Source organism: Ovis aries, chromosome 2 (assembly GCF_016772045.2).
Source record: "Ovis aries strain OAR_USU_Benz2616 breed Rambouillet chromosome 2, ARS-UI_Ramb_v3.0, whole genome shotgun sequence".
Taxonomy (NCBI): domain Eukaryota; kingdom Metazoa; phylum Chordata; class Mammalia; order Artiodactyla; family Bovidae; genus Ovis; species Ovis aries.
Window position 1 is genome coordinate 24,253,721 of NC_056055.1, and position 16,815 is coordinate 24,270,535.

Genomic DNA, 16,815 nt, shown 5'->3' on the forward strand with positions numbered 1-16,815 from the left:
AGGGTGGGAACATAAAGGGTGATAAAGGCTGACCTCATTTTACTGCCCTTGGCAGATACTACTTTTTATAAATTGAAGGTCTGTAGCAACCCTTCTAAGAGCAAGTCTACTGGCACAATTTTTTCCAACAGCACTTGATCACTTTGTGTCTTGGTGTTACATTTTGGTAATTCTCGGAATATTTTAAACTTTTCCATTTGTATTGTATTGGTTATGGTGATCTACGATCAGTGATGTCTGATGTTACTACTACAACTTGCTGAAGGCTCAGATGATGGTTAGCATTCTTTAGCAGTAATGTTTTTTTTTGCCTTTGTAAACAAATTTTTATTTATTTTTGTTTTATATTAGCATATAGTTGTTGTGTTTGTTTTAGGTATATAGCAAAGTGATTCAGTTATATGTATACATGTATCTATTCTTTTCCCATTTAGATTATTAGAGTATTGAGCACAGTTCCCTGTGCGATACAATAGGTCCTTGTTGGCTATCTACTCTAAATATAGCAGTGGAAACGTGTCAATCCCAAACTCTCTAACTACCCACCCACCCCACTCTTTCCCCCTGGTAACCATAAGTTTGTTCTCTAAGTCAATGAGTCTGTTTCTGTTTTGTAAATAAGTTCATCTGTTAGGCAGAAGACCTAAACAGACGTTTCTATCAATACAAAGAAGATGGTCAAGAGGCACATAAAAGATATTCAGTAATACTAATTATTGAGAGAAACACAGATCAAAACTGTATCAAGATATCACTTCACTATCATCAAAAGGCTACCATCAAAAAGTCTACAAACAATAAAGGCTGGAGAGTGTGGAGAAAAGGGAATCCTCCTACAATGTTGGTGGGAATGCAAATTGGTATAGCCACTATGGATAATAGTATGGAGGTTCCTTAAGAAACTGAAAACATAGTTACCGTATAATCCAACAATCTTGCTCCTGGGCATATATCCAGAGGATAATATGGTTCAAAAGGATACATGCACCCCAGTGTTCATTACACTGCTGTTTACAATAGCCAAGACAAGAAAGCAATCTAAACGTCCATCAACAGCTGAAGATAAAGATGTGGCTTGTGTGTGTGTTAGTCACTCAGTTGTGTTCGACTCTTTACAACCCCATGGACAGAGCCCGCCAAGCTCCTCTGTCCGTTCATCTAGAATTCTCCAGGCAAGAATACTGCAGTGGGTTGCTATTCCCTTTCCCAGGGGACCTCACCGATTTAGGGATCAAATGCAGGTCTCCTGCACTGCAGGCAGATTCTTCACCATCTGAGCCCACCAGGGAAGCCCCAAAGATGTGGTACCCATATACAATGGAATACATTCAACCATTAAAAAGAATGAAATAATGCCATCTGCAGCAGCATGGATGGACCTGGAGATTTTCATACAAAGTGAACTAAGTCAGATAGAGAAAGACAAATATATGATATCTCTTACACATGGAGTCTTAAAAAAAGACACAAATAATGCATTTTAATGCACAAATTATCAAATGCATAAAATTTTAATGCATAAATTGTGTATACACTGTTTTTTAAGACACAGTAAGACTGCACACTTAATATACTACAGTAGAGTGTAAATAAAACTTTTACATGCCCCTGGAAAGCAAAAATTTCATGGGATTTGCTCTATCAGGAGATTCATTGTATTGCAATAATCTGGAACTGAACCTGCAATATCTCTGAGGTTTGCCTGAACCGAGAAAAACTTGGGGGGGATGGAATTATTGCATCCTGTGGAAGTGGTTACACAAATCTATACATGCATTTAAACTCACAGAACTGTATGCCAAAATAACCATTTTCACCATAAAATGATGTAAAATATGAAGGAAAAAGAGTAAAAGAACTACACTGATTTGACTCAAATGTTTTTAAAAACACCTTTACTCTTAGCCAGATACAAAGGGGCAATAATCTATATAATTCCATTTGTCTGAGGTGCCTAGTATAGTGACAGAAGAGATAGCAGACAGACAGAAGTAGAGACAGAAGTAGAATGGTGGGTGCTGGGGGCGGGGGTTGGGGAGTTTCAGTTTCGGAAAATGGAAATGTTCTGGGCGTGGAGGGTGGTGATGGCTGCACAACAGAGCGAAACTTTCACTTTAAAACACTTTTATCAGAAAAGGAGATTTACAAAGGTGTACTTGTATGGAAATAAAAGAGTTCTAAAGGCAGGAAGTTTTAACTGCGATCGCTCTCTGCAGATGTGTGCTGTTTGGTTTGGCTTGCGGCTTCCAGACTTACCCTACATGAACCGTGCACGCAGGCTCCATCGCCCGTGGGACAGGGTCTGTTCATACCGTGATCATGGACCAGACAGAGACCCTGAGTCAACCTGTCCAATCCTTTGGACTTTCAAAGTATTATGCTTTTACTTCCCACAAGAGGCAACCAGAAAACTGGTAAAATACATCCACAGTCTGAAGAAGCATTTTGCATGTTCAGCCATACCTGGGCAGACCAGAACTTTGAACAGACAGGCATGTAACAGAGGCCTAGGAGACTCTGGCCTGATTAGTCAGTGACAGAAGTTTGGGCCTTGTTCCTCGTCTCCTCTTTGAAATCAAGCAGGCAGAAAGAGAAGGGACTTATAGCCCCACGACAGTGTTTCTGGGTCCCCAGCAGTTGTACTGTGCACTCCATGCTACTCCATTTCAGAAAAGTTCCAGCCAGAAAAGCTCTGCAGCTTCTAGGTAGAGGCCTTCCGCCACTCCCACCGGCTGCCAACAGACTGAACCCCACTGATGTCCAAATGCAAATTACAGCTTCTAAACACCTGGCATCAATAAACACCAGAAATAAACACCATCTGAGTCATTTACGCAGCTCTATGTATCACAAGCTTTCAAATGGTAATTAACTTTCATTTAAACTCTGTGTTGATGATTAAGTCAAGAAATCATTGGCATTTTGATCCAAATAAAACACCACAAAGATTATGCTGGACAAATAAAATAAAAACCAATTTGAATGTTTCCAAGTTCTTAATTTCTAACAATATTCCCTTGTGTACACAGATGAAAGAGCCCAGTACATAATCTCTGTAAACTGTGTTTAAATTAGTTTCTCTTTCTCTGTGGTTAAGCCTCTAACCGTTAAACTTCCCCACAGAACACAACCTTCAGCACGCGTGGATCATAAACTACAGATACTTCATTATCTCTTTCAGGCTTTACGGTTTCAAGAACATTCTGACTGAGGGTAGGGCTGAAAAATTAAAAAATGATCAAATGGCTGTTTCCCAACCCTCTTCCTACAGACATGCTTTCCTCAAAGAAGAGAAAAAAGGCAGAAAGAATGCTTTTTCCTGGCATGGGCTTTCCCGACACACACACAGTCTCTCTCTCTCTCTCTCTCTCTCTCTCTCTCTCTCTCTCTCTCTCCCCCCCCCCTCCCCCCTCCTGGCTATCATTTCTGCAAGTGTGTTAAGACAGCAATCGGGTCTCAGGGCTGTCACTGGGGATGCCCCACAGGGGTCCCAGGTGTGGAGACTCCAGACACACCACTGGGCCAACCAAGGAAGTTCCAGAAGGTACTTTCAAGATAAGCAGCTGGTGCTTTGGAGCCTGGGAGTGGGGACAGGGTAGGGCCTGGAGCTGCCGCACAGCTCTGGCACTCGCTGTTGTCATAGGGCATCTCCAGGGCCAGCTCTCCAGCACTGCAGCTGGCCTCCCAGATGGGAGAGGGTCATCCTCGGGGCACCACAAAGGCCCTGCCAGCCCCTGAGCACAGAGCGGCCGCACCCTCAGGCATGCCCCTGGCTGCCAGGCAGGCCATGGTCTTCTAAGAAATAACGTGACCAGAGGGGCTTCCTTGGAAGCTGGGAGCGGTCTGGGAGAGGTCTGGGAGCAGTACACTGTGCCCCACACACCCAGAAACAAGGAGAGGCTGCAGGTTCCCAAAATCCTAGTGACGTCCCTCTCTGAGCCTCAGCATCGGGGAAGGCACCAGACATGCCGATGCCAGGCTCAGAACTGACACTCCCTTCTGCTGCATGTACAGATATGAGAGTTGGACCATAAAGAAGGCTGAGCGCCAAAGAATTAATGCTTTCGAAGTGTGGTGTTGGATAAGACTCTTGAGAGTCCCTTGGACTGCAAGGAGATCAAATTAGTCAATCCTAGGGGAAATCAACCCTTAATATTCATTGGAAGGACTGATGCTGAAGCTGAAGCTCCAACACTTTGGCCACCTTTTGCAAGGAGTCAACTCATCGGAAAAGACCCTGATGCTGGTCAAGACTGAGGGCGAGAAGAGAGAGGGATGACAAAGGACAAGATGGTTGGATGGCATCAATGACTCAACGGACAAGAGTCTGAGCAAGCTCTGGGAGATGGCGAAGGATAGGGAAGCCCGGCACGCTGCAGTCCATGGGGTCACAAAGAGTTGGACACAACTGAGCAACTGAACAACAAACTGCCCCCTGAGCCTGGGGTGCAGGTCTGGCACCTGTGCCCCTCGGGCACCCACCTGCCACCCTAATCCCTTCCAACCTCTGGGACCAGCCCACTCTCCCATTCATTCATTCACTAGCCTCAAACACCACACCTAATGGAAACAAAAAAGACCCTCCTTCATTAAGGGAACCCTGCAGTGCTCCTGTCTGCCTCCCTCCCTTTATCCACCAAGCAAGTCACTTCCAAGGCCATGCAAACCTGAGGACTAGGCCAAACCTGCCCCAGGACACCACTGTGCTTTTCTTCTGTCTCACTGTGATTATTTATCGTCCAATTAACAGGACGGCCCAAGAGCCTTGATAAGAGCATGCCAGGCGGACAGGTCAACTTCAGCGACACGGAGGGCAGGACAGGATGACCAGACTATGCACTGAACAAAGGTTTCTGCCAGCAAAAGAAAATATCAGGATGCAGAGCACCGAGCCTCTCAGCTAATAAATACTTCCACTGTGTCCATGCCAGGAAATGAAGCATTTCATAGAAAGGGGACGGCAAGCAACAACCCCAGAGGCACTGAGGAGCTCGCTCAGCCCTAAGTGTGGGGACAGAGGTGCTGGAATGAAGGCACAATCCCAACGAGGCCACAAGTTAGCAAGCATGGGGCTCAGCCCACACAAGGCCAGAGCCACGCCCCCCATGCCATCAGAATACAAGAAACGTCACCTTCCTCCACACTGATGCCAGGCTCCATGGCCTCTGGAGACGAGACACAAGCCCTGCCTGCATGCAGAGCAGGTCACCCCTCATCCTTAAACATCCTAAACAAGCTCACACACCTAACCCACCAAGGGGTTGAGGCACTTGGGGTGTTGATCAGGATGATTAAGTTTACATGTCAACTTGGCTGGGCCATGATGTCCAGATAAATGATCAAACTATTCCAGAGGCTTCTGTGAAGGAATGTTTTGAATCACATCACCATTTAAGTTGGTAGACTTTGAGTAAAGCAGAAAGTGAAAGTGTTGGTTGCTCAGTCCTGTCCGATTCTTTGCAACCCCATAGCCTGCAGTCACCCCCAGGCTCCTCTGTCCATGGAATTCACCAGGAAAGAACACTGGAGTGGGTTGCCATTCCCTCTGCCAGGGGATCTTCCTGACCCAGGGAGCGAACCTGGGTCTCCTGCATTGCAAGCAGATTCTTTACTGTCTGAGTCACCAAGGAAGCCTTGAGTAAAGCAGATAACCCTCTATGATGAGGGTGGGTCTCATCCAATATGTTGATGGCCTTGATAGGAAAAATACTGATCTCCCCCTAAGAAAGAGGAATTCTGCCTCCAGCTCACCTTGCAGGTTTCAGACCTGCCAGCCTCCCCAGTCAAGTGACCAAGTCCTTAAAATAACCCCTCCCTCCCTTCTCCCCCACCCCATACTCCATTGGTTCTGTTTCCCTGGAAAACCCTGACTGATATAATTAGGAACATAGCTTCTGAGATAGCACCCACCCGGGGCCACCCCACTCTGGAGCAGAACCTTACAGTGGAGAGAAGACCCCCCATGAGCACACAGCACCCTGTGAAGGGTCCAGTGAAAGCCATGTGTGAGAATCATCAAGGACACACAGCCCAGCATCTGGCTGGGGTACCTAACTGCCTGCTAGGAAAACATGCTACGTTACTTATGACACTGAGATGAACTGTCACTTGTAAGCAAGAGGCGTGGAAGGTGTGTGTGTGGGGAGGGGGATGGTGAGTTTTATCATTTGACTAAAAATACAATCAAGATGATGTATGGAAAACTAGTCCTACAAGCCGCCAAGTGGGCAGGAACTCCTAAATCCATGGAAAGCTTTTGGAATGCAGTCCTCCAGTTCTACTGTGCAGGATTTTTCAGGAATACATGCACACGCGTGCACACACACACACACACATCCAATTACAAATATCACCAATTTCTTTTGGGCCCCACCATTCATGGACTTCCCTGGAGGCTCAGATGGTAAAGCGTCTGTCTACAATGCAGGAGACCTGGGTTGCATCCCTGGGTTGGGAAGATCCACTGGAGAAGGAAATGGCACCCCACTCCAGTACTCTTGCCTGGAAAATCTCATGGACGGAGGAGCCTGGTAGGCTACAGTCCATGGGGTCACAAAGAGTCGGACACGACTGAGCGACTTCACTTTCCTTTCCACTTATTCATGGGCGACGGGCTTCCCTGGTGGCTCAGCGGTAAAGAATCTGCCTGCAATGCAGGAGACATAAGAAACACGGATTCAATCCCTGGGTGGGGAAGATCCCCCTGCAGGAGGGCTTGGCAACCCACTCAGCATTCTTGCCTGGAGAATCTCATGGACAGAGGAGCCTGGCAGGTTATAGTCCATGGGGGCACAAAGAATCAGACACAACTGAAGCAGTCGAGCAGTAGCAGCATTGATGGATGCCACTGTTTGTCCTGTGGCAGGTAGCCAAGCTGGCGCAGTCAAAGCTGATTGATGCCTGTCCCACAGCAATGGACATGAAAGGCTTGGACCCCTCAGGATACCCCAGATTAATCAAAAAAGCAGGTGATGGTCCCATGGGTCTCCAGTCAAAGTTCATCTGTAACTACTAAAAAGTTTATGGATAAAATGCTTTCAAACAGGCTTTTATTTTTTTCCCCCAGAATACTCTGAAATGAAAGAAATTCCCCAAATCAATTAAATCAGTGAAAGGGAAACAACTCAATTTTTATTAAAGTAGGTGAAGACCAAGGTCAGGTGTTTCAAGGAGAAAATGCAAACAACCAATAAATCACAAACAAGCGATGGGGTCAGAGATCCATGACTTTCCCTTTTCATGATCACAGTAGTCAGGACTACACACACCAGAAATGCTCTGGGTGGGTGAGGGAGAAGAAAGGCTCTTGTGAGCTTGAGGGGCACAATACTGTCCTGGCAGACAGCCCAGCCGACTTCAGTCAAAATTAAAAATACATACACCCTCTGACTCAAATATTTCAGTTTTAAGACTCCTACCCAAATACTCAATGGAGAGTGTGTGTGTGTGTGTGTGCGGGTGGGTGGTAGGGTGGGTGGGTGTGTGTGTTAGTCACTTAGTCGTGTCCAACTCCTTGCGACCCCATAGCCTAGAGCCCACCAGGCTCCTCTGTTCATGGAATTCTCCAGGCAAGAAAACTGGAGTGGGTTGCCATTCCCTTCTCCAGAGGATAGACTGCTATATAAGTACTCACGGGGGTACCCCAAGAAAAACTGTCAAGGATGTGACAGACAAGAGAGATACCTAAATTTCCACCACCGGGTGAGGGACACAGGCACACGGCCCTCACAGAGTCATGCAAGGCTTCACAGGGCAGTGCCGAGCACACATGTCTAGTGCTAAGTGAAAAAAGCAAGTTGCAAAACCTTCTAAGGTGCGAACACATCCTTGGGAAACCACCATCTACATAAATGTCCTATGTATGTGTACACGTGTGTACATGCATGTGTGTGTGTGTGTGTGTGTGTGTGTGCACGCACACAAATGGCACAGAGAAGACGTACCTTGGGCACGAGGAAGTAGCTTATACTCTTTGTTTTCTTTCTTCATTTTCAAAACAATAGAAATGCCATTAAAATAAAGGAAAAGTTAGTCAGCATATCTGACTTCCTGTTCACACTAAAGATTCAACGGGTATTTTTGTAGAAAAGCTACTTAAAAGAAAGGTCCCACAAGCAAGAGATAAAAACTCACATAAAAAGATAGAAGGCCCTTTCCTGTTTCCCTTCTGAGTCAATGCAAAATTATTTAACAAAGCAGTGAGTTTCCACCACACTCTCATTTTGATAACTTCCCACAAAGTCAGAAAGTGGCCGCGGTTTCCATTTTCCTGCTGATAAAGCCTCGATGAACTATATCCTGGAGAAGGTGAGTGCCTGCCAGCCCCAGCCCACACCCTCCTCCCTGCAGCTGGCCACAAAGCCAGTCCCCACCCCACCAGGCCACCCGCCTCCTCCTGGCCCCACTTCTCGGTTCTTCTCTTGCCTTCTCATGCACTATAGGAGGCAAGAAAGAACGTTCACTCAGAGCCTGAGAAGTGATGTTATTTGGAAAAAGGGACTTTGCAGATGTCATTCGGATCACAGAGTTAAGATGCCATCATCCTAGGTCAGCCGGATGGGCCCTAAACCCACTGACAAAGGCCCCTGTGAGAGCATCGTGGAGGGGAGACACAAAAAAGAAGGCCACCTGAAGATGGAGGCAGGCCCTGGAGGGATGTGGCCACAAGCCCAGGGACACCTGGAGCCAAGAGAAGCTGGAAGAGGCAGGAAGGGTCCTATCCTAGAGCATTCAGGAGGAGCACGGCCCTGCCAAAACCTTGATTTTGGACTCCTGGTCTCCAGAACTGGGAGAGGATAAATTTCTGTTGCCTAAGCCACTCACTTTGTGAAGTTTTCTTATGGCGACCCTAGGAAACATGCGTGTACATCATGATTCGAGGAGGCGTAAGCATGTTTCCTTCATGGTCAGCTAAGGAGAAGGCAGAAGGCCTCCCGGCTACACAATGAAAAGTGTAGGATGCAAACTCAAGTAATTACCACTGTCGCACCTGTTGATTCACACCCCACCCTCCCACCCAGCACCTGGGTCCAGAACTACTCCCACTTCTCCCCAAGGCCCCACCCACTCTCTGGGGGAGCCACCGCTCTGTTCTAGCCACTGCTGCATGTAACAAACCACCCTGGACTTGGTGGCCCAAGATAGTTCCCCACGCTTACAGTCCTTGGGCCAGGAGTCCTGACGGGCCCCAGCAGGACACTTATCGCAAAGTCTAAGGCCCCTGCAGGGGTCCTGATGCCAAGGGCTGAGATCATGTAAAGGCCACTCCTCTCCCAAGTCAGGGCCTGGCGAGGAGGCTGTCCACTGCAGGCCCAGTGCTACATGGCCTTGCGGGGTTGGGCTTCCTCACAGCACGAGGGTCATTCCCTTTACTTAGCATCTCAGGGCTCCAAGATCCAAGCAGTCTCAAGGGAAGGCAGACACCACCACATCTCAGTGACAGCAGTGTTAATGCATTTACAGCCACATGCTTTGTTTAAACTGCCACAGCTTTTCTCTCAACTCAGGTTTGGCTATTTCCTGCTGTCCCTGAGTTTCAGCTCAGAGTTCCTGACTTAGACCCCTTAAGCTCATCCTTGCTGGTCAACACCCACCCCCAACTTTCCCTTCCTGGTGGCACACATCCCTGGTCACTGTAGTTCAGCTGGAGGCACCACATGCTATGGGCTCTCCCTCATCCCCATGCCCTGCTGCACACTTGGTGCCCGGGACACACATGTCCCCTGCGTACTGAAGGTGTGCACAGCAGCACGGCTGAGTGACAGGGTACAGTACAGCGAGACAGAACTGTGGAGCGGAGAAGAGCCACCACGTTTTCATGACCAGGGAGCTTTCCACCAGGCCTTGCTGAGCCCACCAGATTGGGGGAAGCAGAGGGTAGCAAGGAGCAGGGTGCAGCTGGAGAGACCCCAAGGGGCTAGATGGCAGCAGGGGCAGGGGAGGCCCAAAGCCCTTCCCAGGGTGGGGGGGTACAGCTCCTGGTGGGGGAGGGGCTTGGAGCAAGCTGGAGCCAGGGGTGCCAGCATGTTAAGTCTGAGACCCCAATTCCAGGAGCCCTGTTACAGATGGAGGCAAGCTGCCCTGGGAAGTGGAAGTACAGATAATTGAGGACCCCTGGCATCCTCAATGGAGAATAAAGGGACAAGAATGTTTACAAACCATACTCATAATGGCCCAAGCCAACAGCAGAGTGAGTGCATGAACTGCGGCGCGCGCCCCAGATGGATGCTGGAGAGCTGGGATGAGGAAAGAGCCCGGGGCGTGCAGCGGGGCCCAAGGCCACTCACAGGAGCCGAGGGACATCCATGCGTGCACTGCAGGATCCAGTGTATGCAAGTCAAACCCAGCCAGAACACACCTCTGCTGCGCTCAGTGGGGACAGCATCCTTGGGGTGGAGTGCCAGAAGGGCCTGCTAGTGCTCTGGGAGCCTCACAGTCGGGCTACATTGGTGAGCAAAGCAAGGTCACATGCACATTACTGTAAAAGTGCAAACGTCTCACCAAAGAAGGAGGAAGGAAAATGGGAAGATGAAAATAGAGAAGGGCGGGCAGGCTGGACCTTCTGCTGCTGCCGTTTTGTGGGTGATCTTCCCTTGCATTTCAAGATGGGAAAAGAAGAGAGGCTACACTGAGCTGGGTGAGGGGACCCACTGCTGAGCAACCAGTGGTGGGTGGCCACGGAAGAGGTCAGCCTGGAGTCAGGTGGCCTTTCCCGGGGGACCCAACCCCAACAAGCTGGCCCTGGCCCCAGCATTCAGAGGATGCATGCCCTGGTCCGTCGGCTACTGCTGTTGGGGCCACTCTCCTAGAGAGCAGATGCCTCAGGACACCAGGATTGGCCCAGGAACACACAAGGGCACTCGCCGGGGCAGAAAATGACCATGACCCCACAGCCCTAAGAGCACGTTTCCTTCAGCAGACCCATCCCCCTTCAGCTCTGAGCAAACAGGCACGGCACAAAGAGCAAAGGGAAGCGCAGGCCAGGCTGGGACAAGCTCCGGCTGCTCTGGGAAGCGCCCAGCCGTTCTCAGCTGGTGCAGCTAACAGCCGCTGCCAAGCTCATGCAGATCACTCTGGGTAACAGAAGCCACACCACGGCTCCCCAAGCTCCCGGCCAGCAGGCTGGAGAGACTGGCACCTGGTGTGGCTAATGAAAGGAGCTGTGCTTGGGAAAGTTTTTCGGTCTTTAGGGACCGCAGCATAAATGCTAGAAAAGGCCTGAAAATAGTCCTGACACACAACATCTTAGCAGAAGTCTGGGCCTTCGGAAAGAGCTGGTGTGTGCACATGCTGCGTCCTCTCCCAGGAAGAGAGGAGACTGTGTGTGTGTTCCGGGTCTCATTTGTTTTCGAAGCGGATGTCTGCCCTTTCCACTCACTGTAAGTGGTGTTCTCGTCCCAGGATGCAAAGTCTGCGTCCACCAGCTCAGGAGGCCACAGAGCCATCACTGCAGACCCGTGGGGACCTGCGTCTCCCAGGGCCTGCTCTCCAGGCCCTCAGCATCTACTTTAAAAATCGTGTTCCCATCCCCTCCTGGGTTGCCAGGGAAAACCAAGCCTTGCTCTGTTGGTGGTCCTGTCCACTAAGCGGGAGAGCATATAAACATAAAGGAGGGGGGCCATGCCTCCAGGGAGGGCCAAGGGAGCCCACATTTGAAACCCAAGCTAGTCCCTCAGGTTTCAAAGACCCGCCAGTGATCCACTTCCGAGGCTCAGGGGCTCTGCTTTGACCCAGTTTCCTGGCTCTCCCCTCCCCCTGCCATGTGAGGCCTTTGAGCATGCATTCCCCAGGCAACTGGGGATGGGCAGCTGGGGGGGGGCACCCCTCTGCTCCAGGCTCCAACCTGTGCTCAGCGCCAGACTCAGAGAAACCAAAGAAGAGGCCACCACAGCCAGTAGTCGATATGGAAAATAAAATGACAATACAAAGTCCTCACATGTTTGCTTAACACCGAAAGTTTAAAATGTTCATGCAGTCACACAGAAGGCCAGATGACAAAATGGGGTTCGGTATTTTTCAATCTGGGGGGTGCAAACACAGTTTTTAACAAGATGCAACGGAACAAAATACCAGAGAGTATCATATGTGGTTAGGGGTGAGTGCTCTTCTGAGAAACTTTGATTTTAAGTGCGGGTGTGTGTATGTATACATAAACGTGTGTGCATGCATATGTACACACACATAAGCAGGTTCACTGCCTTACAGATAAATGCGTGTCTTACTGTGAGCTGCCCTCAGGGTCCGAAAGCAGCCATTAAGTTTTAATATTCTAATAAAATGTTTTCAGCAACATTAGATAAGTACTGAAACCTCTCTGAAGCTTAGTTTTAAGTATGACACTGAAATCTATCAGCATCCCAGTTCAAAGATAACCAAGAAGGGATATTTCACTTGTCACCTCATTTTGTAATCCCATAGCTCCCAGCTGCTGCTGACCCCACTCATGAATGGTCAGGCCTTGCTGAGGCCACACACACACACGACACAAGGCTGACTCTCGGTCAAACCCGGGCCGCCCATCAGAGCAGGCTCTTGCTGGAGCCGGGCACGGAGGAGGGCAGTGGGCCCACCCCCGGTGCAGGGCTCATGGTGGCCACACACTCTCACGCAAGCAGCTCCTCTCACTCTGGACAGGCCAGCGTATGTTTCCCATTTAAAAGAGCAACAGAAAGAACTCCCACCCGCTTTTTAAACAAGGCAGGTATAACAGGTCTATGAAAAGTGTGTCAGACTCTCAAGGCATATGACGTGCGTGTGTGCGCGTGTGATCTACAGTTGTGTTTTTTCCATTTTTCCTTTATTGCTGCAGAAAACTGGAGTCATGCAGACAAGCACCCAGGAGAAAACAAAAACCACATCATCGATGAACTATGTGACCCTCCCTTCTGGACACAGTCTGCCTAATGCTTTCTAGACAAATTATGGGTCCTCACTGTACGTCCCAGTTTAGGAATAGTTCCTAGTACTTGATGTGATACATCAAATTAGTCATATTTTATACTATTATTTTTAGAGGTTGGCTAGCCTAACTGTATCTCCTCATCTCTGACCATCTGTCAGTGGCTTTCAGCTGGTATCTGGGTTTTCTGTTTATCAACACCTGACACCCTTTCTAATAAACGCTTCTTCGCAACCATGAGTCCTCGGCATAAATTTCCAGACAATGAACTGCAATGGCTGAGGGTACAGGTATCCTTAACATTTTTTAAATACCTCAACCAATGGGCACCCCTCAGTGTGTGCATCAGATACTGTGTCTGGCAAGTACCCCTCCCTGCAGGCTTCAAGCCACAGCCCCGTGTTCACATCCTGGGTCCACCATTTCTTGGTTACTCCGCTTTCAACATCCTCAGCTGTAAAAGACAGAAGGACTCTCCCAACCTGATAGGCTGTGGTTAGAACACCACGAGACAGGGATAGACGGCTGGCGGCAGGTCCTTGACAATGAGATCACCATGAATATCGCTATGTCACTCTTTCCCGTAATGGCCTCCCTGTCTTCATCCTCATCTTTCTGATTCATAAATCAGGTGTCAGAGTCAGCACTCACCGTGATTCTGATCACATCAGTTACTGCTCAAACCCCTGCAAAATTAGGCAGAGTGAAAGAAGCTGGACCCAGAGGCTGTACAGTGTGTGACTCCGCTTATACATCATCCTAGAGAAGCCTTAAAGGATGGAAAACAGATTCGTGGGTGCTGGGAGTAGGTGGGGTGGGGAAGGATCTGATTCCGGAAGGACACAAGGAAATCTATGGAGTTACAGGATTTTCTGTATTTTGATCTGGTGATTGTTACATGACTATGTTTCAAAACTCATAGAACAGGACATGAAAATGGGTGCATTTTGCTGAACGCAAATTGTCCCCGTTGTTCAGTCACTCAGTAGTGTCCAACTCTTTGCAACCATGAGGACTGCGGCACTCTAGGCTTCCCTGTCCTTCACCATCTCCTAGAGTTTGTTCAAACTCATGTCCATTGAGTCAGGGATGCCATCCAACCATCTCATCCTCTGTCCTCCTGCCCTCAATCTTTCCCCGCATCAAAGTCTTTTCCTGTTCTCATCACGTGGCCAAAGTATTGGAGCTTCAGCTTCAGCATCAGTCCTTCCAATGAATATTCAGGGTTGATTTCCTTAAGGATTGAATGCAAATTATCCCTCAGTAAATCTCACTTTAAAACAAACAACAACCCTGCAGAGAAGGAAGTCTATGCTATGTGGCCTGGCATTCCTTGTCTCCTGGTCAGCTGCTTTCCTTCCTATTTTTCACTGGCTCCAAAATCTGGCATGTACAGAATGCCCTCCATACCTGCAGGTCCGCCCAGGGTCCACACCAAACTCAAAGCCCCATCAAGGCCACTGGCCTCGTGTTCTCCATACAGACCCTGTGTTGAGACAAGGGCCTTGTGTCCTCCGCTCTTTCAGATCCTCCTTCTCCCCGCTTCTGGGAGGCCTGCCCAGACCACCAGTAAGTAAAGATTATCCCTCCTTCCTCTGCGTCAAAGGCTCTCAATTCTGGCTGCACAAGAATTACCTGAACAGCTGTCAAAACCACACATCCACACCCTCCCTCCCATCCCAGGAGATTCTGTTGTAACTGGGCGGGTGTGGGGACAGGCATGGGGGTTTTGTTCTGCTTCATTTTTTCAAGAATCCCAGGCTCAGAAATGAAAAAGGGAAAACCATGCAAATCCCAAGGTATTAAAATAATAATAGGGGAATATTATAAACAACCTTATGCCACCAACTTTGACAACTTAAGTGAAATGGGCAGATTCCTTGAAACACACAGATCACCAGGACTGACTCAAGAAGAAACAGAAAGTCTTCATAGCTCTATGTCAATGAACCGAATTCATAAAGGAAATCCAGGACAGCTTAACTAATAAATCTTGTTAAATGTTTAAGGAAGAAACAATGCCAGTCCTACACAAACTCTCAATAATAAATAAAGAGGAAACACTTCCCAAATTATTGTGTGAGGCCAGCATTACCCTGATACAGAAACCAGACAGAAGGATTATAAGAAAAGATTACAATATCCCTCATCAATATAGTTCTAAATATTCTTAACAAAATTGTAGCAAATTGAATCTAGTAATACCAAAAAGAGATAATAATATCATGACCAACTGGGGTTTGTGCCAGGGATGAAATATTGTCTAACATTCAAAAATCAACTACTGTAATTCACCATATTTATCACAAAAAAGAGGAAAAACCATATGATCATCTCAACAGATACAGAAAAAGCATACAACAAAATTGAACAGCCACTAACGATAAAAACTCTATGCAAACTAGAAAATTCCCTCAACCTCAAAAAATGCATTTACATAAAATCTTCACCTAATATCATATTCAATGAAAAGATACTGAGTTCCTTCTTCCTAAGATTGGGAACAGCTGAGTATCCATCGTCACCATTTCTGTTAAACACTGCACTGAACATCCTAGACAATGGAATACAGGAAGAAAAAGAAATAAAAAGCATTTAAACTGAAAAGACAGAAGTAAAATGGTTCCTATTTATAACTGTCAGGATTATCTTCGTGTAAAAATCTTAAAGGACTACAAAAAAGCTACTGAAACAAGTAAGTGAATTTAGAAAGGTCACAAGATAAATAAACAATATAAAAATCAACAGCATTTCTATACAGTAACAGTTCCATTCAGTTGAGTCACTCAGTCATGCGTGACTCGGCAACTCCTTGGACTGCAGCAAGTCGGGCTTCCCTGTCCCTCACCAGCTCCCGGAACTTGCTCGAACTCATGTCCATCGAGTCGGTGATGCCATCCAACCATACAATATTCCAAAAATAGAAATAAATTGGAAAATTAAAAATGTTAAAACCCATTTGTAACATTTAAAATCACAAATACGAATAAATGTGATAAAACACATATAAGACCTATACTGACTACTACAAATCACTACTAAGAGAAATGAAGGAAGGTGGACACAGATGGAGAGACAGTCCATGACCACTGGCTGAGACTCAATATTGTAAAAATGCCAATATCCCTCAAGTTGACCTAAGGAGTTAATGCAATCCCAGTCAAAATTCAAGCAGGCGTTTTTTTTTTAGAAACTGGCAAGCTGATTCTAAACTTATATGGAAATGCAAAGGATCTAGACTAGATAACATAGTTTTGAAAATGAACCACAACTGGAAGGTTCACTACACGACTTCAAGAATTACTGTAAAACAACAGTCATGAAGACAGGGTAGTTTTCAGGCCAATGGTGAATAAGCCAAAATGGACTGGAACTGAGTCCTGAAACAAAGCCACACAGATTCTCAATTTCTCTTCAAACATGCGGGATCAACCAGGTATACGCACTCAAAACAATAAACCTCAATCCTAAACTGTTTCCAGTTAAAAGGCAACTCAAAACAGATAGTAGATAAAAGCTAAGACCATAATGCCTTCAGAAGAAAACAGAAGAAAATCTTTATGATGATGGGTGAGACAAAGTTTCTTAAACAGGACACAAAAAGCACAAACCACTAGCTAAAGACAATTGATATAAATGGACTTAAAACTAAAAATGTCTGCCCTTTGAGTGATATCATTAATCAAATAGAAAGGTAAGCCACAGAGAAAAAAATATTTGCAATACAAGTATCTAACAAAGAAACTGAATCCAGAATACATAAAGAATGCTTAAAAACTCAAATATAAGAGATAAATAGCCCAACTAAAAAGTCAGCAGAAGATTTTAACAAAAACCTAAAAGAGCTAATAAATATAGGAAAAGATACTCAACTAGAACATCTATGATAGAGCACAACTCCCACTAGAGTAACTAAA

General features: G+C 47.0%; 1 protein-coding gene across 5 annotated transcripts in view; it reads right to left on the reverse strand.

Moving 5' to 3' along the window:
- Positions 1–16,815, reverse strand: part of SEMA4D (semaphorin 4D) — a 125,725-nt gene that overhangs the window by 99,225 nt on the left and 9,685 nt on the right. Inside the window, exon 1 of one of the 5 annotated variants that reach the window (XM_060409035.1) lies at positions 2,257–2,745. The exons of the other annotated variants lie outside the window; for them this stretch is intronic. The gene's annotated coding sequence lies outside the window, so the exon portion shown is untranslated. Of the gene's footprint in view, positions 1–2,256; positions 2,746–16,815 lie in introns of those variants that run through there. 5 annotated transcript variants of the gene reach the window in all.